Source organism: Chelonia mydas, chromosome 9 (genome assembly GCF_015237465.2).
Source record: "Chelonia mydas isolate rCheMyd1 chromosome 9, rCheMyd1.pri.v2, whole genome shotgun sequence".
In the NCBI taxonomy this organism is placed as follows: domain Eukaryota; kingdom Metazoa; phylum Chordata; order Testudines; family Cheloniidae; genus Chelonia; species Chelonia mydas.
Window position 1 is genome coordinate 34,697,479 of NC_057855.1, and position 23,072 is coordinate 34,720,550.

The 23,072-nt window shown below is 42.0% G+C and overlaps 1 long non-coding RNA gene across 1 annotated transcript in view; it reads left to right on the plus strand.

Annotated features, from left to right (window-relative positions):
* The first annotated feature begins 861 nt into the window (after nucleotides 1–861).
* The window catches only part of LOC122461776, a 56,576-nt gene continuing 34,365 nt past the window's right edge, over nucleotides 862–23,072 (plus strand). The window contains exon 1 of the long non-coding RNA XR_006283946.1: nucleotides 862–1,173. This is a non-coding gene — a long non-coding RNA (uncharacterized LOC122461776). The remainder of the gene's footprint in view (nucleotides 1,174–23,072) is intronic.

The window sequence follows — 23,072 nt, forward strand, 5'->3', positions numbered from 1 at the left end:
TGAGTTGTCCCATCCATCTTAAATGGGTTGTTCTCAGAGAGGTCCTGCTACTATCGCCCCAGCACAGGATGCTTGGGTGAGGGCTGCTTTCCAGCTCTTCTGGGCTGTTGTCAAGCAGCGACCCTCACACAGCAGAGTCTTCTGTTCAGGTGGGTGGTGGCTGAGTCCAACCTACTGTATGTAGGACAGACCCTAAGCCACTTGAAGGAAGGAGAAGGCCCACCTTTCCCAGAGAAGAATGGTGATGGGTGCCCTCTGTGAGTGAGCAGAACCACCTAAGGATGAGGGGTTGTGCTTCCAAGGCACAGGGGTAAGGCCATGGGGAACTCAGGTGTGGTGTGCATAGAGCCCTAGATCACCTTAATCCCATCATGAACCAGTATTTTCAAGTCATTGTTTGTGCATGTACAGCAGTGTTTGTGTTAATTATTAAGCCCTTTAAACATGTGTGCGAGTGAATATATCATGGGGTTAGCAGGGGAGATTACATCAAATGTATTTTGAATGGATTGCAGATTTTCAGCATTTCTAGCTTGGTTTCTTGCTTAGTATTGAATATTAAACTCATTAAAATCAAAAGACTTCCTGGCAGTGAGCATATTAGCAAATTATTTCTTTGCCAACACAGTTTCTTATACCTGGGCACCCGCTGGTATATGTGGTGTTTGACATGGAAGCTCACTCCACCGCAAGGCAGCTAGGATTTCCTTCTTTCCCTTTTTGAATTCCAATGTTAGGCTGACTGTTCTCCATAACACAGAGCTGTAGATATGAAAATTTCTTCTCAAACTGTAGGGGGCTTCAGGTGTATTAGATTTACAATATTGAATCTATTTTCCTTGTAGGCCAGCCCAAAGACTCTGTGCTGAGTTTGTGTTCCTTCCAGCTCCCTCAGAGTGGGTGGATCAGTGCAGCCCAGCCCAGCCTGCCATTTACTACATCATCTTCTGGCTTTCCTCAGCTGCACAGCAGAACAGTCTAGCTCAGCCTGCCAGCCTGCCTGTGCCAGTAGACCTCCTGCGTTCATTCCAGCTCCCTCAGAGTGTTTGAGTGACTCCTGCAGCCTGCCGTTTCGCTCCCCTTCCGCTGGCTTCTCTCGGTAATTCAGCATAGTGGTCTACCCCCTAATGCCAGCCTTTCTGCCACCCAGATAGCGGGGTCCTGCAGGAACAGGTAAGCTGGAATTTAATTTCTCCTCAGTTCCCACGTGTGTGTTAGAGTAGCCTGGCTGCCTTGTTGAGCTCATCAGCAGTTCTTCAAAGAGCAATGCAGAATGTTCTGGTAGCTCAGACTGCCAGCCCCTCCGTCCCTGTAGACAAACCAAATGGCTGTAATCTGTGGTAAAAGATGAGTATGAGGGAGAAAAGTGCCTCAGATGGGACATAGATTCTGTTCCCATACCTCTTACAGCTACCTGCATACAGAGCATTTTACATTAAAATACTAAATTGGGACTTGAGAATTCTGCGTTCTGCTCCTGGCTCAACCATAAACATCTTTGTGATCTTGGTCTATTCATTGAATCTTTCTGCCTCGTTCTCTACTGTGAAAAGACAATAATACTTTCTAACACCACTGGGGGTTTTATGAGGATAGATTAAGGTGCGTGAGGGGATCAGATACAGCAGTGATAAGTGCCATAGAAAAACCTATAAACAAAAAACATAATTTTCTTTAACAACAGTGCTGTTGTCCAGCTGTTCTAGTCTCCTATGATTTGTGCCCCTTTAATGTGGTCTTGTCCTGGGCCAGCACCCTCAGTTACCTGAAGGTTCAGTCCTGTGCCCTTGGGGTTATTAATCCAAGAATGTTGGTATCACCCTTCTCCTCACTTCTTCTGTTTCTTCATAGCAGAAGTGAGACTGCCAGGGAACTGTAGCACTTCAATCTGGTTCTGCAGGCTGTCTCTAAAGCTCCTTTTTTAAAATCCTTGTAAGGAAAGGAGGCTGCTTAAGTTCTATTGAGCTGATTTTTACAACACTGAAGTCCAGAGATTTTAAGCAAGTGGTTAAGGTAGCCAGTTCTGAATAGGTATAGACTTAAGCACATGCTTATGTGTTTTCCTGAATGACGGCTTCTGTTTGCTGCTTTTCCTTCTTTTTAGGAATTACCTGAGCTAGGGGAATAAGTGAGCTGCGTGCTCTGTCAGCTAAAGAGCTTCAAACTTTCAATCTTCAAAACTTCCTTGAAAAGGTGGCACTGTTCTTAGTCTTCATGTCTTGTCTTTGTATGCAGCCAAAATAAAAGCGAGTTCCACTTAAACTAATATAGCACCCTCCCCTCTTTACAAACCCACTTCTTCCACGAACCTTAGGTTAAGCACCTTACCAGTGATCATTCCACATCTCCCCCTCCTAGAACTGTTTTATCCCATGTTTTGTCTTGTATGTTATGATCCCATTCTGTGAAGCGCTGAGCACTTAAACTCTCTCATTGACTTCAAAACCCCAAACGCTCTTGTTATAGCACTAGGACCTTTGGAACAAAAGCTGCATGACTGAAGGCAAAGGGAGTTTCCCTCAGACTTTAGTGGGAGCTGAACTGAGCCCTTTGTTGTAAATTCTGTGTAGTAGGGACACTCTCATTTCTGTTTTGTTAAACAGCTTGCTAGCTTATAGCGCCATGTAATTGTTTCTTAGTAAACCCCCCCTATTTTGTGTAAAATAGTCACAAATCCATGTTAAGTAAATAACCTCATGATAACAGCTGTGGTGTTAATCCATTGTCTTAAGTATTGTTTAAGCAAGATGTTTCTCACATTTGACATTAATATAGGCTGATGCTGAATAGACTAAATCTTTTAAGAAGTGCCATGATCAGCATGTTTCAGCATTCGTTGTTTGGCTTTTTAGCCACTTAATAAGTTTCTTTCTGTTCATGTGGATAATCATTAAAAAAACCTTATTGTCAATGAAGTATCTCTGGTTACTCATGTTGTAATAGATAGTTGATTAGGTGGACTTTACTGTGTTCACATCTGATTTTGGGTAGACATTGCTAAGGGGGTCTTGTCAAGAAAGTGGCAATTATTACAGCCCCATCTGGAGTGACTGATTAGGATGCTGAGATGCTCCATTAGGAAAATGCAGTGACCATATAGATTTTTTTTTTTAAAAAAAAATCTATGATCAGTTCCTAAATACAGGAGTTAAACCATGCCTAACTTTAATGAAATAGTGATACCTTTAAAAAAAACCAAAAAACAAAAAAAGTGTTTCATTGGCTGTGCTATAATGAGAAGGATACAAGAATTGGGACTCAATTAAAAGATTAAATTAAAAGCCTTACATGCTCTAATATTTTCTTTATCATCTTTGGTTGAAAGGCTTGCACTATTTCCTCACAGCTCTTTCTCAAAACCAAAATTTACCCAAGCAGCAAGAATTGGCTTAATGTAGTAGATAAACTACACCCTTTGGTTTCTTTCCCATTATATCTAAGGAGAAAGTTTCTGTCTTTCCTTTATCTATACACCTGAATATAGCTCTGTAATGTAACTCTTACTGTACCTATCTGATAGATATGATGGGAATAACGTGAGGAACTGTCAGCTTCCTCAGCTACATTATGTCTCCTAAGTCAAATGGCTCTGCGCATCCTTATGTATTAAACTGGCAAATACTCAAAAACAAAATTGTTGGAAATCTTTAAGGCCATGCTTTGAGAAATAGATCTGAACATCTATTAATACTTTATTCTTCTGCAGAAAAATGAAAGGTCAGGAGAGTTAAAAATATGAAGTATGATATTGGTGCAGCAAAATTCAGTATTTCCATATGATCAGAATTTTAATAATTTATTCTTACACCTCTGCCACCACCAAAGCAATCTGGACAATGTACAACAGAAAGAAACCAAATACAGTAGCATATGTCACATCTTCTTAAAATACTAATGAGTGGGTCTAATTTAAAAAAGGAATTGAAAGGGAGGGGCCGCGGATACATTTTGAAAATACTTTTAACAGCAGAAACATAAAGCTTTAAGATGGTTAGGTTTTTTTTAAATGGGGATGTTCAAAATGAGACTGACTACTTCAGATGCAATGACGAGAGCCTTAAATGATGGGTTATGTGCAAATCTGGAAACACAATGGGCTAAAGGAGCAGGTACATGAGGTCTAATGGCCCTTAAGGTTTTAAATAAAATAGTCATAACTGAAATCAGTGTGCCATTTTAGAGTCAGAGACACAGCAGGAGAGGTAATATCTTTTATTGGACCAATATCTGTTGGTGAGAGAGACAAGCTTTTGAGCTTATGCAGAGCGCTTCTTCAGGTCTGGGAAACTTACTCAGACTACGTCTACATTACAGCACGTACAGCAATGCAGCTGCAGCGCTTGTGGTGGAGATGCTCTAAGCTGATGGGAGAGAGCTCTCCTATAGGTTTAATAACTCCTGCCTCTGCGAGAAGCGGTGACTATGTCGATGGGGAAGCTCTCCTGCCGACATAGCACTGCCTACACCGGCGCATAGGTCAGTATAATTTACGTTGCTTTAAGGGAGTGCATAAGTCACAGCCCTAAGTGTTATATTGAAGTAACCTGTAGTGCAATGGTTCTCAACCAGGGCTATGTGTATCACTGCGGGTAAGCAGAAGTCCTTCAGGGGGTACATCAGCTCATCTAGATATTTGCCTAGTTTTAAAACAAGCTACATAAAAAGCATTGGCGAAGTCAGTAAAAACTACAATTTCATGCAGACAATGACTTGCTTATACTGCTCTATATACTGAAATGTAAGTGCAATATTTATATTCCAATTGATTTTTTATAATTGTGGTAAAAATGAGAATAAGCATTTTTCAGTAATCGTGCTGTGACACTTTTGTATTTTTATGTCTGATTTTGTAAGTGAGGTGTAACTTGGGGGGTATGCAAGACACATCAGACTCCTGTAAGGCGCACAGTAGTCTGGAAAGTTTAAGAGCCACTGCTGTAGTGAGACAGGGTCTCAGAGTGTCACAGCTAAATACAAAATGGAACAAATTGTTTAGCATAAGTAGTTAACACACATTCAGGCTGAAGTGGCCCATTAACACCCCTCCAATTGTAGGGAGGAAAGGAAGGGGGGGAAAGCAACTGGGGAGGGTTGTTAGTTGGTTATAGATTGTTGTAATAAGCCAGAAATCCAGTGTGTCTGTTCAGTCTATGATTTTAGTATCTAGCAAAGTTATGAATTTAAGCTTCCAGGTTCGTCTTTTGAAAGTGTTGCGCAGGTTTCCTTTGAGGGTGAGTACTGGTAGATCAGATACAGAGTGATCATGTTAGGAAAAAAGTTCACCCACAGGTGATATGGGGTGTTTTTGTCTTTTTCTCATTTTCCTGATTGAATTCATTTGAGAGAATAGTGATTGTCTGGTTTCACCCACATAGTTGCTAGTGGAGCGTTTAGTGCGTTGGATGAGGTACACCACATGTTGTCATATGCATGTGTAGGACCCATGGATCTTGAAAGGTGTGGGGGTGGGGAGTGAGGGAGGCAGGGGGTGCTGATCATTTCCGCAGTTTTTGCATCTGTTGTTTTGGCAGGGTCTGGTGCCGCTTTGAGTTGGTGGGTCCTGGTCTGTAGGGACCTTGCATCTGATGATGAAATTGAAGAGGTTGGGGGCTATTTGAAGGCCAGAAGAGGGGTTTCAGAAAAGATTTTAGAGTTCAGACAGTTTAAAAAATGGTAGGCAGATGAAATGATGACTCTACCCATTAAGTAACTGAACTGCTAACTGGACATGCATTGTTATGAGGTGGTCAGGCACCGTGTTTATACAATCTAGACAGCCTTTAGGGCCAGGTTCTGTGCTCATTCAAGTAAATGACAACATTCTTATGGCTTTCAAGGAACAGTATAGGCCCTAATGAAGCCAGCCATGAATCTGATTCAAGACTGCATGGTTTTTCAATATAATTACACCTTTTTGTAAATGTTCTCAATGATTTCTTCATTTCTGTAAAGTTTCTGCTGCAAAAGCCCAAAATGACTCTGCACCTGCACAGAAAATCCTACCTTTGTAATTGAAATGATGTGACCTTAATTTAAAACAACACAAACAAACAAACAAAAGGATTTCCAGCTGCATACTTTCATTTGCATTGAAATTGAACTTTATGTACTTAAGTACTATGTACTTTTGGGAAAGTTCTGGATTGGGAGTAAGATGAGAGGAATTCTGGAAACTCAATCCTTACTTTCAGATCCAGCTAACATAATTACAGTTTTGCTACTGGCCAGTAGCACTGCTCTTGATATCATCAAAGCATTCTTGTAAAACATTGTGAACTACTCCCAGTGACCATTTCTGTGGTGGGCATATGGTAATCTTAATGCACATACTGAACCATGCCTTGTACAAAGAGCTATGAAGATTTTACATATAAACACCAGGATAGATCCATGTGAACTACCAAGGTACCAAACAGCTTTGTTGTAAACAGCATACAATTTGAAATTTTGGCATCTTGGCACCTATTGTGCAAATATCTTTCAAATAATTTTGGGACTCTGTGGTCTATAGTTTTGCTGCTGTAATCTATCACATCAAATAATACATTTTGAGGGGGCTGTGTCAAAAGCATTGGAGAATCAGTGCTCAATGAACAGTCAGTTGACGTTGATCAGTTGCATTGCTAAAATGATGGAGAAAAAAGCTAGAAAGAAAGCTGTAACAATACGGTCCGCCTACAAACATGACAAACTGTAACTTCTAGGAAATAAATTGATTTGTTTCTGGAACACATCTGCTCAGTTTTCTAGTAAAGTGCAATTTATGGAAAGAAAATGTCCTGTTTGAAAGACAAGACTAAGCCAATTGTGATGTAGTTTAACCACTCATAGATACGTACCTATTACTTTTATTTCATTTGTTTCTGGTAGCACTCAAAATGTACTAGGTGTTTTCAACAGCTTTAAAAAGAAAAAAATAACAGTCAAAGAGAGAGATGGTAGGAGGAAAAGGTAACAACAAATAAGTAAGTAGGGCCAAGTCTTGATAATAAAATGTTTGTATTATTCAATGGTGTGTGTGTGTGTGTGTGTAATACACATCCACTGGAATACCAAAACCTAGTTGGTCTGCTGGAATGCTTTCCTTGTTCAAATCCTTCCTGAGGGACTCTGTCTGCTGTGGTGATATCTCAGGAACATTAGCATATATGCCTGTTAGATATTTCCATACTAGTGAATTGTGTGATGTGGGACTGTTTGCATGGGGAAATACATGGTTTTGCTTTTATAGCACAGTAGTAGGAAATCTGCTGTGCACAGTGTTACTGAACATGTTGGAGATGTGCAGGACATAGGGGCAAAGTGGCAGAGAAATCGGTGAATAGGGATGGTTGTGGGTGTGGCTGCCCTTTAGTGCCCCTTGCTGATCTAATGTGGTGCTCCAGGCACTTGTCTGCTCTGTGTCCTTTCTCTCAGGTCCCCTTATGAACGCTGTGCAGTCCAAGTCCAAAAAGGTTTCAGACAAAATTCCCCCACTGCAATTCTACTATTAAATCCCAAAATAAACTTGCAATAAAGGCTCTCCCTTTGTACTCGTGGGTTGCACAGCCCTCCTTTTTGGGGACTATGATCACTAGGATTTCTGCTCTCGCTCTCGCTCACTCTCTCTCTCTCTCTCTCTCTCTCTCTCTCTCTCTCTCTCTCTCTGAGCACCTCCATGCAGCTGAGCCCTGATGACCTTTTATCAGGTCCAGGTGCTGGTTGTTCAATTAAGGGAAGCTTGGACCTAGACACCCTTAAATGGGTCAGCAACCCTATGACAGGGATGACTGGAGGTTAAAGTATGTTACCCAGTTTCACCCAGAACAGCTTTTGTGCGGTGAAACAATTTATATGAAGATTAGGCAGACTCATATCTCTATTACATCAGTGTAAATTTGGAATAAACTCTGCTGAAATTGAGTTATTCTGGATTTATGCCAGTTCAAGTGAGATCAGAATCTGCCTCCCTCCCAACAGAAACCTTCCAAGTAGATAATCCCCTGGCATAGGTGTTTGAAATGAGGGAGATCTAATTCTGAAGAAGACAAACGTGCAGATAAATCTGCCTACCTGTTTGTACCACATTTGAAGTATTTCTGGGAAAAATCCTTAATACTGTATTTCACGTACATTTACGGCACAAAAGACTTGCACAGAAATTCTGAATTAATAAATCAAGTGTTTACATTTAACTGCAGGCATTTATTTTTAATTTTTATCACATATTCATAATACCAAGCATAACGAAACGGATTATAATGAAGTTTACACAGATGTGCATCAGGTTTCAGTAGCTTTGTAGCAGAACATTCTGATTAGGGTGACCAGATAGTAAGTGTGTCAAATCAGGACACTTCTTTTTTTCTGGGGGATAGATGGGGGAGGGATAGTTGTGTGTATAAGATTAAAAATAGAATGTGCACTAGGCCTACTTTGTACTATAGGGCTTCTTGGAAGAGTCCGAGCTCTGCAGTGCAAGGCTGAAGGAGCACAAGCTCTGCACAACTGGGACTTGGGCTCCTTCAGCCCTGTGAAAAATCAGGAGAAATAGTACTTTGATCAGGATGGGGGACAAATGGTACTTTAAGCTTCTATTCCCGAGTGGTGATCACTTCTAGGCCAATTATTACTCTTTGTGCCTTGTATAATAATTCCTATTGGAACTGTTGCATTCTTTCTAGGTTCTATTTGTTTCTCCTTTAGGATCTGTAGCAGATTGGCAGCCCAAATTTTGACACCCTGGCACAGCAAGTCCTTCAGTGCCTAGCTTTATGTGCTCCTCTGGGTGACATATCGGCTTTGGCTTTTCCTTCAGTGACACATTCTGTCCTTCATCAAAATAATTTGGAATGTACTAGGATTAAATAAATGGTATGTATTGAAATACCAACCTGCCAAGCTAACCACACTTAAGTTTGCCAAACCAAACACGGTAACTGGAAATTTGCCTCAGCCTTGAAGTCTGTCTCCGATAGGATAGGGCTGGCTCCAGGGAGAGGAGGCTGCTCAAGAAGACACAGACTCAGAGATCCCATTCCTGGAGCAACAGAAAGCAGACTTTGTTTTGCAAATTCAAACTTTGGGTCAGTGTTATGGGCTACAGCTGAATTTCCACATCTCTGGGTTTGCTAATCCCCGTTACCCACCAATGATTTATCATAGTCCCACCATTTCTAGACTATTTTTAAAGCATTATCTCAAGATGATTCTTGTAATTTACAAAATATTTTTTCCTCATTGCTATTTATAATAACTCCTTAGAGACTTCAAATTGAAATCTATTTCCTGGCAGAAGACTCTCCCTCCATCATACATGCTAGTTATTGTAGCATGTATAGTGAGATTTGAGCTGCCTGTTGGCATTGTGGTGTTTTGGGATTTTATTTTTAAGAAACATTAAAGCATTTAAAGTATGAGAAAGAAAACCCACATACACAGAATATTACATGAAGAGGCTGTTGGGGGAGGAGGAAAGGTGGTAGGTAGGCTAATTTGGGGTCTAGCAACCTTGAGAGTGAGCCTTCCCAAAGTTTAACGGCAGCTAAAGAACTATGGGTCCCCTGTGCCCATCTGTGAGTGGACCATTGCCTGTGCCCATGAAAGGGGGTCATTGCTCTAATGTGGCACTTGTCCCACTTCCCCAGGACTTAACATGAACCTCTCTGTAGCTAACTACTGGGTTTCTGACTTCAGGAAGTTGCAGGGTTTGGGACAGGAGAGCAGGCTGGACTCCTCCACATCCTCCCCCTCTCGAATCCATAGAGGTAGGGTGACCATATTTTCCCAAAGGGAAAACAGGATATTGCTGTGGGCCAGCCCAAGCCCCCCTGCAGCATGCCCACGCGCGGGACCAGCTTGAGGCTCCTTGCTTCCTGCCCACCCATGTGGGGCCAGCCCAAGGCCCCCCCTCTACTTTCTGCATGCAGGACTGGCCCAGGACCCCCTGACTCCCACCTGCGCAGGGCTGACCCAGCCCCAGCTGCTCTCCCAAGCCCCTCCCGCATAAGGCTGGCATTGCTGCTGATCTCTGCTCCAAGCCCCATCCCCCCCACATGTTCCTCCGTGCCCCTCTAGGGGTCACATCCCACTTTTTTTTTGGCAAAACTGCATTTGTCCCATTTGCTCTTGCCAACTGATGATCAGTTGGCAAGAGCAAACGAGACAAATGCCCAGTTTTACCAAAAAAGTCAGAATGGCTTAACAGGGCTTAAAAAAGGGACTGTCCCAGCCAAAATACGGACATATGGTCACCCTACATAGAGGAAACCAATGCACATTAATACAATCAATTGCTTCATTGAGTGGAACCCCCTTTTAGAGAGTGGCTCTGAGAGAAGTGATGATTGGTTGACACTGTTCACAGTGGCTTGCTCATGGGACCAGAGGAGTCACTGAGCCGGCAATGGAATAGATGCAAGGGGTGGAATCCACAGGATAAGCAACTTAAATGCTCAGGGTGATATTCTGGCCTTGCTGAAATCAATAGGAGTTTTGTCATTTATTTAAGTGGGGCCAGGATTTCACCTTCAGTATTGGGACAAGAGGAATCATGTCCCATTCCCTAATGAAGTTGGAACTGAGTCTTCTCTCCCCTACATGAATTATTCCTATGGAGTCTAGCCCCTAATAGGGGGAGAATCTCTAACTCAAAGTTAGGCTTCATCATTTTCTTTCACTGAGAGAAGTCTTTCCCCCTTTCTTTCACATAAACTCTTGCATCCAGGATCTCCCAAATCCATACTCCATTCTCCTTAAGAATGCACCCAGGGTTTCATTTCATCCTTTGTTGGAATCTGTCCTGCCGCTCTGTTTTTCCAAGCACCCGTGCTGCTTGTTTTTTTCCTTTCTTGCTATAGTTCCTGTCACTTTAACAAACCTTGAATATTCTTTTAATAGCTCTGTTCTCACTAGTCTGAATATTGCTATTTCTGAGCTTGTCATGCAATACCTATAGGACATAAAAACATGGGAAATGCCCTATATCCCTCAGTTATATTTAAAGTAGTAAGAGCTCTATTACAGAGTTCAGTTGTAATTACACTGACCTAGTGCTTTGTCAGTTCAATATTTGCTTAGTCAGTTTTGCTGATCTTAATTTACTTACATTTGGTTTTGATGCCAATTTCTCCTTTCTGTTTGCTATTCCTAGTAAATGTGGTTTTTATGGTGCACCTTGCTCTTAAAGGAGATGAGGTTCACAGCAGCAAATCTTGAGATTGTAGCCTGTAGGACTTGTGAAGCAATCAAGGAAAAGTACAGTACATAGAGGCCTGCCTGCTTTATATTATCATATATAGAGAGATTGCTAATGCCAATGTTGCGTATAGAGATACAAATTATGATTGACTATTTCAGTGGTGGCTGATGTCAGTGGTAGCTATGAGGGGAAATTGCATCTTTTTAAAAAAATCTGTTAATTCAAGTTATGCAGACTTTATGAAATCAGATTTAATAAATTCTACATTAGGTATGGGTGACAAAGCAGAGTTAAAAACTATATGGAGTTAATAATGTAATGGGAAATCACTTCTAATACCTAAATAATAACCTCTCCCCAAACTAGTCAAAAGCACCCACTCCTTGCCAGGACCAACATCTTAAATCAAACTTGGAATTCATATTCCAAGCCGTTTTTGAGTTATGGCATGCTAAAGATCACATCTTTTTAAAAACGTTGATATCTCCCAAACACTTGCTTCAAGCTTTCCAGATAAATTCTGCCTTGGCGTAAGCACTTGTCTGTGAAATTTCAGATGGCTTGGTTTCATTTTGATGAAGTTTAGGCAGAATATGTCTAAATCAGCCTGCAAATGGAAGGATTCTTTCAACCTGAACTGTGGAGAGACTATTGTCTCTCCATAATAAAGTAATAGATGTTTCAGAAGTGCTTTGAAGTTGTTCCAGCCTCTTCATGGTGCTGTGAAATCTGATACTTCAGCTTTTAAGCAGTCTGTGAAAGTACAAACTGTAGTACTTGTGGAATTCATTTAGTGACTTCCAAGCTCAAGTCTGGCCTGGGAATGAAAAGAAACAGTTTAAGGGAAGGTGGGGCCTGGGGGAGAGAGGGGCAGGCTTCAATAAAATGTGGTGGGCAGTTGTCAATTTTGGCCTATTTTCAGATATGTGGCTTCATGCTTTCTAGAGATAAACTGTGACTTTTCCCAAAGGATTGAAGGATTTTTTTTCCATTAAAACTTTTAGAATCACATGGCTGTGAAGTTAAGTGAAATACAGAACAGCCAAAAACCATGCTTTGTTAAAGCACTTAAATGTTAAATCTTTTGGTTGGTTGGAAGACCTTGTCTCCACTTATATCAGCACAGTGCATTTGTCATCTTCAAAAAACAAAACAACCTCTCTCCCCCCTGCACCCTCCAAGTTACCATACTGTGTAACAGTCTAGCAAGGTTTGCCTGAAACCCCTCATCCAGTCAGCAGATGTTGGTTCTTCATGGAAAGGAGTAAATGGGTTGTGCTGGCTCCGAGGCTCTCAGTTGTTACCTCAACGGTCTATGAGGGAGGTGGAAGTGATAGAGATGGAGGTTTTGGGGAGTGTGCTGGACCAGAAAGAGATGAGGGATCTCTTTGTCTGTTATTCTTCACAATCGGATCGTTTTGTTCTATTTTACAGTAGGCTAGAAAAGGCACCTGATTGTATGTTGCTTGTTAGTTTTTCTTTGGACTTGGTTTTCACTGCAGAGTTAACTTTGAGTTATAACTTGAGGATTGTCTGTAACTTGAGTCATGGCGACACAAAAACCCCTTTAAATTCAAGGGGGTGGGTGCTTTTAACTCGAGTTGGCTGGCTCACCAGGGGGCACAGGCTACTGCTCCAGTTAGCACAGCTCCTCAGCTGCTAGCACAACCACTCTGTGTAGTACTCCATTCACTCTGTGCATCTCTAATGTTGTTCTTCAGCGTGGCTGCTTTCCATTGAGCACGGCTAACTCAAGAAGAATGAAGTCAGATATGGATAACTGAAGTTAACAATGCACCAAAGACACAGGAGGACACCAGAGGACTAGGCTGACCAGACAGCAAGTGTGAAAAATTGGGACAGGGGGTGGGGGTTAGTAGGAGCCTATATAAGAAAAAGCCCCAAATATCAGGACTGTCCCTATAAATTCGGGACATCTGGTCACCCTACAGAGGACTAACTGTGATTCAGTCACCATTTCACCATTCCTCCTCTGCTTCCCGCTTGCTTTGGGAAAGGAGTAAGTTGTTCCACCCTTTTTTGTGAAATAGTTTATTCTCCCCTCTGTGTGCCCATGCAGCTACTCGGACCAGTGAGTACGGAGGATGGAGCTAGGGCTACTGCCATTCCTCCCTTGCCCTCTGACTCCACTCAGCCCATTTGCTTACAGTGGGCAGTTGTATCTGCAGAGTAGCCCTTCCCCTGCCCAATAAAGCCAGAGTCACAATTTGAGCAGGAGAGAGTGGAAGCGTGTGTGGGGGACATCATGCCCTGCACTGAAGAGTAAGGGTTGTGACCATCTAACGTATATGGAATATCCAGCCTGGAGTTTTAAAAACACTGCAACACAAAATCTGTACACACAATCTGCACATATGTGTGTCCCTAAGTAGCATTCACCAATATCCTGACAACACCAGAGTTGTAACTGCATGCAATCAGATTCAGTGGTTGGTGAAGTCAACCCTATATATAGTTTGTATATCAGATTACGTTTCTGTTGTGTTTTGGAATCCTTTGGTTTGAAAGACACTATGTAAATGCAGGAGCTGATTATTTTATTAAGGATAAATAAATATATATATTATATAATATATACACTTAGTTCTCCTGACTGAGGGATGGATATGACGGTGTAATGGGGCAGAATTTGGCCCACAGGGTATAATTTGCGGGTTTGTGTCAGATAAGTATGGGGCTTTCTGATGCCAACTCTGATAGAAGGAAAACAACAAAAGAAAAGCCCAGCCCGTTCTGTTTAGGAATGGCAATAAGAAGCAGACAACTTGGATCAGAGGATAGTCTGCAGTGATGCATCCAAAACAACTGCTTTTGTTCCAAATTGAGCTGATGCATTCAATAAAATATTCAAGGAATGTTGTGCCGTTTGTGGTGCAGTACTATAGATATCGTTGTCATGAAACTAAACACTCAAATCCATGTTAAAATAATATTACCATTGAAACAAAATCAACAAAAGCAAGGCAAATTCCAAGGGAAGACTGCTGCCGCCCTGCAAGTCGACTGAAGTTTGAAATGAAATGAAATGATCTCCATTTAACGCTCAGAGCCATCACTCCGAAGACCCTTTGCTTATGCCAGTTCAGTGGCTCAGAGAAATAGTTTTTAAACTGCTTAGCATCAAGAGGTCAGAAATTACAGACAGTAGTTTAAGAATTTAGAACCAACTGTGTGATTTCAGTGAAGGTGAGCATGAAGGCTCCTTTATATTAAGGAGTAGTATTTTTTCACTTGGCATTGTTTTCTAAGTCAAACATAGGCGCACATATATGTAATGTTATGAAATTGTGTTTGTGTGTGCGTGCGCAATTCGTACATATACTATATTTCTGGTGACATCATAATGAGCAGTTAAGGTCGCATTCGTATTTTCAATTAAAGTGGGATTTCATTCTTGTAATTAGGCAGGAAAGCAGCTGTTGAGCATAACCAAAATTACACTGCTTGCTCTCAGGGTAAAGGTTCATAAGGTTCAAATTTATTCAATGGTCTGGGAATTCAAAGAGGCTAAAAGTAACTTTCTAAAAAATATTTTAGAGCAGCTAACACTATCTTTCAGAAGGTTTTACTGCTTGAAACTTAAGGTAGAAATAGATCAAAACAAATTTATTAGTATTATGTATCATTAGTGTTTCTGTTTACGTCACAATAGCTGAGGGATTTAAAAAATCCTTATCAAATATCATTATCAATACTCTGGCATTTTATAATTTTGGATGTTAGCTCTTTTGAAAGAGATGAGAAGGTTTCTAGCCAGTAGAGCACAAAGTGGTCAATAATAATAGAATATTTGGGTTAATTACCTTACCAGTCTCTTCTATTCTTCTTAATGCTTAGGGTTTTGTAAATGTAATATTTTTGTCCTGTATTTTGTGAAAATGTATAATGCAATTAGAGACTTGTGCATTGAGATGACACTAATATACAAGTGCCACGTAAATATTTATAAATAGAAATAATAACACTAAATGAACAGCCTCCTTTGCATGGAAGTATCCATAGTTGGCCTGGCTAGTGATTTTGGTGCTTCTGAAAGCGGTTGAATTCTGAAATCTTCTGTTAACCTGGAGAGCAGGTAGAGCACAAGCAGCAATGCCAACCTTGCCATGCTCCTCTGCTTTGATCTATAGGGACTGCTTCTCAGCAATCTTTAAAATGTTATGGTGGGGAGGAATTGAGTGAAAAATACATACATCCTCTTTTTTTCTTTATAACTATCATTTGGATTTGTATCTCCCTCCACCCCCAAGAAAAAAACAAACAAACAACAAAAAACTCCTTTTTTTCCTTCCCTTTTGCAGCTTGCCTAGTTCTGATCAGCTGGGAAGTAGGAACAGGAGCATCTGCCTCTGGAGAACAGGCAGTTGCTGTGGCAAACAATATCAACAGTCTGCAGAAAATCAGGGATAAACTGGGAGGGAAGAGCCCCTGTTCTTCCATTCCAAGGTATCTACTAAGCAGGGAAAGGGCGGGGAGGGAAGGGGAAGCACTGTGATTGCCTAATGTAAATGGAAGGCTACGCTGTCAGAAACCATGGACCGGATAATGGGAGGGGGCAGAAGCAAGTGAGGTGAGGAAAGGGGGGATGGCAGCCAGTAGCTAGTGAAGCTGCTTTGCCACAGATCTCCCTCCTGCTACCCGTGCAGAGACCATAGGACTTGCTGGGGCTACCTCTGCTCTTCTCCTGGCAGTGCTGTCACAACACAGGAACTGCAACCATCCTTGCTCACAGCTCCTCTCTGACTTGCTTTTGGGATGAGAATGAGGGAGAGGAACAGCATTCCCCCAGTGCAGGGTTCTGAAATCCTCACCCCTTCTGCATTTGTAACTGCACCAGGTCCACTGGGTCAAGGCCCTTTGTGGCAATGGAAAAGGGGGAAGGATTTGTCCCTTACTATAAACTTTATTTCTCTGAAAATATTATAGGAGCCTCTTAAGCCCCACAACACTCCTGTGAGAGGTAAGTAGTAGTAGCCCCATTTTAGAAATGAGAAAACATAGGCACAGAGGACAAGAGACTTTCACACAGCCACACTGGAAGTCTGTGGTAGAGCTCAGAGTTCAAGTCTACCTGCTACAGTCTTGTGCCTTGACCATCAGACCACCCACTGTTTGTTTGACGAACCCCCCAGCAGATGACCCCAGTTTGGACACCAGCACTCTAGTAACCTACCTCATCAAAAGGGGTCATTGCTGAGGGTTCTCTCAGCTTAGGTATTGAGAAGAGACAAATAGTGTTAAAACAATCCCTTTACAATTTCCATATACCCTATATTTTACTGTAACTCAACTCAGAAAATCCATTCATTTCTGCCTCTCTCCTTTAATCTCTAAATCCATGAACACTAACAGGCTCTCCTATCTCTTTAAGGTGATAGTTTATGGTGATAATAACTAAGACAGTTAAGGGAAAAGAAACAGCTTATTTGTGGTGCATTTATTACAGCCAAGAAATAACAAGATGAATAGTGAAATATTTCTCTCTGTAGAACACAGTTTTGTGTTTTAACGGATAGGCTTTGTCAGAGCTAAAAGGGAGTTTTGTAATACATTTTTTGAGAGAAGACTTCCAATGTTAATGAGCAGCTGAATCTGTCTCAGGGAAACAGTTTGTTGCTAAAAATAGATCCCAGCCTAACTGTAACTAAACTCAGATTGCAGAAACCAAGCTATTCAGACTCCTGATTTCTAATGCAGGAGGAGAGGAAGCTATTACAAACAGCTCTGATTAATATATATTTTCAAAATGTGCCAAATGAGCCCAATTTTGAAATTAATCCACTTGTGAACTTCTATCAAATACGCTTACAACATTCTCTGGAGATTTTCTTCAGATTCCCAAAAGCCAATCAGAAACCAGTTAATAGTTATGGGGCTAAAAGGAAAAACACTGCACACAATCTATTTATAGAATGCTAAGCAAAACAGTGTGATAAAGGGCAAATGTAAGCTTTCAGTGAGACTTCTCCCTTACAGTCCCTGTCATGTGGTCTTTACATACAAACCATACAATTAACCATGGAAATTAATTTGCTTTAGAACAACATTATTTTGATTAGAAGAAAATATTACAGTGTTTGTTTACTGTTTAAAATGTTCTCATTTGCAGGCCCTCTATGTTTAAGGGATCATAATGGCTTGCAGGGCCTAGAGATTTGGGGCTATATTTTCAGGTGGGCATCTGCAGGTCTGCAAGCATGGGTGCATGATGGAACCTTCCATTTTCAGATGGAAAACTTGCAACATTGGCAGATTTTTTTTTTAAATGCTCAGTTATGGGTGTCAGTGCAGATGGAGTCTCAGCAGGTGGGTGCGAAAGGACACAGGCAGAGCTCTGCAGAACTACTTGTGCCTCATTCAACTGGTGCTGTTGTTGCCATTTTTTAAAAAACCCAGGTGGTAGGCTGGGGTGCCATCTAGCTGGAATAAAGGATCCAGTCCAGAATGAGAATGGCAGGTCATAAGAGGTTCTGCTATCTGTTTTGCAGGTGAAGTTGAACTCCTGGCCATGATGAGTCTGACTCAGGAACCCCTTCTCACTGCCCCCCATGAAGATAGTGCCAGTACCAAAGTCTAGCAGCATAGGTTGGGCAAGCTCTGGATAGAACAGATAAGAGAGTAGCACGTCCCTGGGATCAGCTGTCATTTTTGGGGCCAAAAAGTCAACCCATAGGGCAGCCTAAAATGATGCATACCACCTATTAGTAAATAAGAACTGGTACCACCTGGTGTCAGATAGGAGACAAACTATCTGAGGTACTTCCTGTTATGAGTTGTTGTCCCACATTTCTAACAACTAAATAGGCCTTGCAGCTCTCTGTGGAACAGAAAGAATAGTGATATAAAATCGGATACAATTAATTTAGGGTGAGTGGCAAACAATAAGGACAGTGTCTTTGAAAGAGTGATGCTACACAGCATAGGATAAGTAGCCAGCAGTGCACTAGTAGAAGAGAGAAACCATGTATTTAGCAATGCAGCCACAGAATTTGATGTCCTTTCACTGGGCATATGTTGCATATGGACTTCCCAGAGCCTCCATAACATAAATCCATTTACAGAGCAAAGAGTGGTAAAAGTGAGAACCAGGCTCACCTTTGCATAGGAATCAAATCATACGTATGGCGCTGATCACCAAAAAAATGGTACAGCAGTCCTGTGAGTCAGATGAGCACAAGGCCTGAACAGAATGTTATTCATAGCCAGGCAGAACAAAAGGCTGCTCAAATAAATGCACAAGAATTAGGCAATGCATTGGAGGCAACAGAACAGTTAGCTAGGTGTGGCATTTGTCACAGGTAACAGGGATGTCTCTAATCACGTAGTAGTAGGTCAGAGGGAATTGTACCTGTGGTACGGCTATCCTTGCTTATAGTGCATCTTAAAGAGACATAATAAAGTTTATTAATTAATGTACAGCATCCACTATAGAGAAGCAGAACAAAATACCCAGCAAATGCCAAACGCCTACCAACACCTGTATGTTTGTCATGTATTTAAGATCTATCTATCAAAGGTACAATACTTATATGACCCTCATTACCATAGCTTCTGAGTGCCTTACAATCTCTAAGCACCATATGACACTCCTGTGATGTAGGGAAGTGCTATTATCCCCATTTTGCAGATAAGGGATTAAGGTATGGAGAAGCTAAGGCCCCGATTTTTAAAGGTATTTAGGTGTTGCTCCACTCAGCATTGCAAGGCCTAAGTCCCATTGCCCTTCAATGAGACTTTGGCTCCTAAGTCACTTAGGTCTTGCTTACAAGCTTACACTGCTTACAAGCAGACTTTTCTTGTCTTTTCTGCTCACAGGTCTTGCAGTGTTGAACGGAGCCATGCCTAAATAACCTTTACAAGTGAGTTGTTCAGGGTCCTATAGGAAGCCTGTTTAGGAGCACAAAATTGAATTTAGCTCTCCCAAATCCCAGGCTATCACCCTAACCGTTGGAGCATCCATCCTCATGACTTGCGTGTCATCTGCTTACAGTGACATTGCAAGCCAGGGCCCCAGTTATCATGGTTCTTTTCATCCCTCTTTCTCTGACCACTGGTTTAGTTGTAGACTGTGGCTGGAGTTCCACTGTATCAAACCATGTGGAATCATGGAGGAGGGGACTAAACCAGTGGGAGGTTCAGGGCATGTTACCTCAGCCTGGGTGATTGGGGATGGCACAATAGACCAGATGACCCTTTTGCACAGTTATAAAACAGCTGCTTTATTGTATGACTCTGCTTTTTTTTTTTTTTTTAAATGTACTACTTTGGGCTTGCAAGTTGAAGTCTTGCCAGAGCCATGGACAGAGACCTATTTTAGGTTTCCTTTGGGTCATGTAGGACTTGTCTTCTGTACTCCTGGACAGTGCCGATAATCCTACCCTTGTATAATGAGGTGTCCACCCCACATAAGCCCCTTGAATCAGGTTAGTGTGGGCTAGAAGGGCCATATGTTGCACCTGCAGGGGAACCAGGGATTGATAAAGTCTAAGGGCAGATGAGCCAGCTGGGTGAGGAGCTGGGATAGCCTTATAAGTCAGGAAGAGGCAGCAGGGAAGAGGTTTGCAGTCAGTCCCTAGAGGGAAAGGGAGTTGGCCAGGGACAAGGAGGTGATCCAGGGGAGAGGAAGCCCTGGGGAGCTGCATTGGACTAGCAAGAGGCCAAGCAGGGTGAAGTAGCCACGGGGAGCAGAGGAATCTCTGGTGGTAAACAAGCAAGGAGGTACAGGCAAGGAGATGGAGAGGTGGGGTAGGAAGGAACCCAGGGAAAGAGCAACAGGGTCTGAGATTGAGCAGAGCTGGATTGCTAGTCATTGGGTCCCTGGGCTTAAACCCAGAGTAGTGAGCAGGCCCAGGTTTCCCTACCAGCTCTTGGTAAAGTGGCACAGGTCCTAGAGACTTGGAATGAAACAGACACATCAGTGGACGGCTTGTCCAGTGGGACCTTGTTACCTCAGAAGAGGAGGACTATATCATTACCTGGCTGGAGGGCTGAGTTAAGAAGAGCAAGCACCTTGAGGCATGGAAGTGGGGGCAGGGAGGTGGGGGGAAAAACACAATGCGAACAGCTGATAGATGGAATAAGAGCTAATTCCCAGAGTTAGCCAGGAAGACATGCACCTACAATGCGTGGAACCCATTTACACCTTGTCACTAGAAATATGCTAGACGCTACCCCAACATGATTGTGATATATAACGTGTTTAAACAAAGATTAAAAACAAGAGCCCTAAGCATTAGCAGTCAATCAAAACCAATACTATTCACTGGAGTATGTTGCCACTCCTGTAGCAATGGTCTGGCCACAGTATTGATTCAGAAAAGATTCTGCAATTTGCTGCAGCACTAGGTGAGTATAGCCTAGCTAATGATGAAAAGAGCATATTTTCCCATATTTCCTAGTTTGAGGCTGTAAACTCAGAAAAACATCTCCATCCTTTCACCTTCCTTCATATCAAGGTGTTTAGGCCAAAAGGGCTTCCCAGCTGCTGTGCAGAAACTCTTTCATAGTGCTAAATTGCAGAAACCTAATCTCAGGTTCCAAAGCAGACTTTTCTTGGCATCCTTTGGCAGCAGCAAACTATCATTTAAACTGAATATATCAGTTTGTTGCACCCGATTTAACAGCTTGCCTGTGATGGACCAGAAAGGAGAAAAACTGTATAAAGCACCAACCAAAGTGAACCTGTTTATGCTTTGAAAAGCTAGAACAATTGTAAATATAGATTTAAAAAGCATTATTCTCTACCATCTGTGCAGAATTCCCGCTCCTGAGTCTTAGTTCCTTAGCATGACACTGGTGGATCTCCATTAGCTCTTAAGATCATATGGAAAGCAGTAGTAGTAGGATAGGGCTCAGGCCAAGCTCCATTGGATGCCAGCAGCTGCTGAATTGAAATGCTGCCTTCTGAAAGTTCCTGTCATTTGTTCTTACTGTGATCAGCAGAGGAGTTCTTTTCAGGAGACTACATCTGACCAGGTATTACTCCACTTCTTCCTCAGATCCTTACAAAGTCTGATCAGGTATCTTTTGAGTAACCTTCCCTGGTGTTCTTGTAGGTCAGGACAGTCAGCTGAAAAGCTAAGGTCTTTGTCTTAGGTGCCCTTCTGAACTGTCCTGATACTTTGGAAAAATTTTGACCCGGTTCTAAGTTTTGTAGCTCAAGCTCATTTCATATTTGATCCTCTCAGAAGCTTTAGAGTTGCGAATTATCTTACATTTACTTGAATTAATTACCAAAATCATTTCTTTGCCAGCAGTGATCTCTCCAGGAGGGAGAATGGTGCCGTTTTGGGAGAAGCAGCTACAGGAATTGCATCCCTAGCATCTCAGACAAATTACTAAATAAGAACTCCTTCCTCACTCTCCGGGAGATTATTTCTAATGCCTGTGATAAGGTGTGTGGGAAACTGTAGGCAGCAGGGTATTTAGTGGATTTATATTTATATTGTGGATGATGTTGCTACAAGCTGTAACTTTAAATGTTTGCATATATTTGACATTTGACTGCAGAATCCTCTGTTGCTATGCCCTGGCAACACCTGTTCACATCATCTTGAATTGTGGGTTCTCAGCTGCTCCAAAAATCAAGCCAGGCATCCAAAATTAGTGGGCACCCCTTGAATATTTGGCACTTAGTCTTCCTTTGTCATAATTCTCTTCATTCCCCACAGCGCCACATACAAACTAAAGAAAAATTAGGACACTGCAAACTCATTCTAGGTTGAGCTTGAGGTAGGGAGAAAATATTCACGTCTAACTCTGCTGTCTCTGATCTATATTTTGCAGCTAGGAAGCTGGGTAGCAAAGATCAACCAACATGATGCATATGTTTGTATTCCCATATGTCAGTCTCTCAGACAATTTCACAGATTAGCTAATGGGAAGTAGGCTTTTCAGCTTCTTCAGGGCTCTTATGGAGAGATGTGAATGTACTCCAGAACCTTGATGAGTGATAGAGGGAGCTCTCAAAGACAAATTTCCACTGATGTTACTTAGACACACGACCTATATAGAAAGTCAGGAGTCACTCTCAGGTTAAAGAAATCAACACTGGCTTCTACCCAGGATGTGAACTGTTTAAGAGCTCCGCTATACTTGTGTTCTTCTTTATTTTCAAACACATGGTGGCAATGCAGCAAAGTTACAGAAACAACAGCTTGGACAATGGCCACATCCTACCCCTGGTAACCCAAGTTTTATGGGATCTGGGTAGACCTGAAGGAGGAAAGCACGGAATAAAGCAAAGCCAGGGAGAGTTGTGGAAATGTTCCACAGAATATGGCAATTACACTGGAGTAGAGTAGCCTTTACATCCCCACTGCACATGGGGAACCAGAGAATCCATGCAGTGGTGGACCCTCTGCACCTTCCCCAGCCATTCCAACCCAGCCCCAAGTTTCCCTGCATGTTGCCTCACAAGAAGCTTGCATGGAAGTCCAGTTCCATGCTTCGCAGGGTGTGCTAATTCCCTGGTTGTCCCAGGCATGGCCAAATTCTGCCTCCCCATCATCTTGGACAGCAAAACCTGCTCCACTGCCATCTGGCTCCCCATAGCCACAGAGATAAAGACAGGAGTTGCCTATCTGTGCATGTGTCACAGTGATGGAAAACAACAAAAATAAAAAGAAAAGCACAGTTTGCCCCACAGTGTTTGTTGCCAAACAGACTCCGGTGCGTATTCCTCCTCCCCTTCACACACATACAAATGCACACACATGTCAATGTGAGAGTATCCTCTTACTGGTGCATAGTTAAATGAATCTTGATTCACACTAGAGCTGGTCAAAAAATGGGGTTTTTCTCCATGGAAATGTTTTTTCTAAAATGAAAAATTTTTTTCATAGAATTTCCAGTGAAATTACACCCCATAATA